Genomic DNA, 2,466 nt, shown 5'->3' with positions numbered 1-2,466 from the left:
TGGTGTGGTTTTGTTCTAGTCATGTATTATACTCATCTATTAAACTCTTTAGTTGCTTTAAAAATGTATTAACACATGAAGATTTTTGGAAGGATTTGGAGGGGGCATATTTCAGGATTTGAGAGACTCGTGTTGGTGTGAAGCTCAATTGTCAGTAATTGTTCTGGATCAAGCTGGACAATAAAGAGACCGAAAAGAGCAGAGAGGTTAACTCTTTTTTTAACCTCTTTTTTCTTTCCATGTACATCCTTTCTTTCACTAATTGTAGCTAAATCTCTTTTTCCCCCCTTGCATTGTCACCTCCATATACAGAGGAATTTTTTCAAATCATTGGAATCTTCAGGTCTTGTGGTTGGAATGTTTTTCTCTGTTTATTCGTGATCTGTAGGTCATGAATGAATCCCAGTATCATTGCTCAGGTTGGTCCAGATTCTTTCTTGCCCCTCAAAGGCATTTTTGGACCTCGGACTTTGGATGCCCCCACTTTATTTGCTCCCTTTTGGACCTCTTATTTTTCATCTGACCCTTGGGACATGGTCACTTATCCTCTGTGGCAAAATGTATACGGCAGCTGAGCTTCTTGTTCTGCGAGACTCCACCCTCTCGCAGGATTGGCCCTCCATTCTATCGAGGGCCTACCTCGATGACGGATTTTGGAATCCCGAGAGGTGGCATGCGGCGAAGAGGGGGTTGAGGGGTTTTTTAAAATTGTCGTTTGCCAATCTTTTAAGGGGTTTTGGGAGGGGGGAGGGTTGTTTGGCAAAGGATAGGGAGGGTGATTTGTTGGGGAGGGGACCAGGCCTGGCACAGGGTCGCGCTAGGGGAGGTGCGGAGCGGGAATCGGAGGGGGTTGGTGTTGGTAGGGAGGAGGGCGATGTCATCAGGGCCGTAGGTGGGAGGGGCAGGTATGGTGGGAGCAGGGGGCCATATCATGTTGTGGGGGCACGTATCCGCTGTCTTCAAGTGACATGCTCCGGCCCCCAATGCTCTTCTCGTTTCCTGGGTTGTCCGGAGTCTCAGAGCCTGGGTCTTAGGCTGATGCTGTGCAACGCCAGGTCCGTGGCTAATAAAGCCCCCCTCATTTGTGAGCTGATTCAGGAGGGGGGAGCGGACCTGGCGGGTATTACTGAGACCTGGCTGGGCTTGGAGGGGGGGGTCCCCCTCGTAGAAATGTGCCCACCGGGTTTCCGTGCATTCCATCAGCCAAGGGCCCAGGGTAGGGGTGGGGGGGGTGGCGGTTATTGTAAAGGAAGGTCTTGATCCTAGGGAGGCCACTGTACCTCAGATAGCCGGTTGTGAGTCTCTCCTTGTGAAGTGGGGCCATGGGAGGCAGATGGGCCTGCTGGTTGCGTACCTGGCTCCTTGCTGCGTGGCAGCGACCCTGCCCGAGCTCCTCAATGTTATAGCCGGGGTGGTGGTTGATACCCCCAGGCTTTTAGTCATGGGGGATTTCAACCTGCCGTCCATCGGTGAAGCATCTGAGGTGGCTCGGGAGTTCATGGCTTCCATGACGGCCATGGACCTGACCCAGTTAATTCAGGGCCCCACTCACATAGGAGGAAACACGCTGGACTTGGTTTTCGTCTCTGGTCAGTGGTTGAATGGCTTAGATACAGGGGATATAGTTATCGAACCCTTGTCATGGTCAGACCATTCTCTCCTTAGACTTGACTTCCTGACCGCTATGCCCCACCGCAGGGAGGCGGAACCGATCAGGTGGTTCCGCCCCAGGCGCCTGATGGATCCTGATAGGTTCCGAATGGAGCTTGGGCCATTTCCTGAGACTCTGGCACGCGACTCGACGGAAGACCTGGTGGCCGCCTGGGATAGGGCGGCCGCTGGTGCTTTAGATCGGGTCGTGCCTTTGCGGCCTCTGACCCGGCGCCGAATCTGCCCAGCTCCTTGGTTCTCCGAGGAGCTGAGGGGGATGAAACGCCGGAAAAGATGCCTAGAGAGTAGTTGGAGGGCCAGTCGCTCTGAATCTGATCGTACACTAGTGAGGTCTTATATCAGGACCTACTTAGTGGCGATAAAGGCGGCGAAGTGTAATTACTTTTCCGCTCTTATCGCGTCGGCAGAAAATCGCCCAGCTGCCTTGTTTACGGTGACTCGCTCCCTCCTCCATCTGGGAGCGCGGGAAGACCCCTTGCAAGGTCGTGCTGAGGATTTTGCGCATTATCTGCACGATAAAGTCGCTCAAATTCGGGAAGGCTTGGACTCTGACTGGGTAGGTACAGGCGGGTTGTCCGAGGTCTGTCTTGAGACGGTTATCTGGGATGAGTTTGACCCTGTGACTCCCGAGGACGTGGACAGGATGCTGGGGAGGTTGAACGCAACCACATGTTTATTGGACCCGTGTCCCTCCTGGTTGGTGCTGGCTACCCGGGAGGTTACACGAGGCTGGCTCCAGAGGATTATAAATGCTTCCTTGAGTGAGGGGTTCTTGCCTCCCACCTTGAAAGAGGC

Source organism: Pituophis catenifer, unplaced genomic scaffold (assembly GCF_029215685.1).
Source record: "Pituophis catenifer annectens isolate HBS135680 unplaced genomic scaffold, rPitCat1.0.hap2 SCAF_2, whole genome shotgun sequence".
NCBI classification, from domain to species: domain Eukaryota; kingdom Metazoa; phylum Chordata; class Lepidosauria; order Squamata; family Colubridae; genus Pituophis; species Pituophis catenifer.
The sequence above is the reverse complement of the archived record's forward strand: the minus strand, read 5'-3'. Positions refer to the sequence as shown.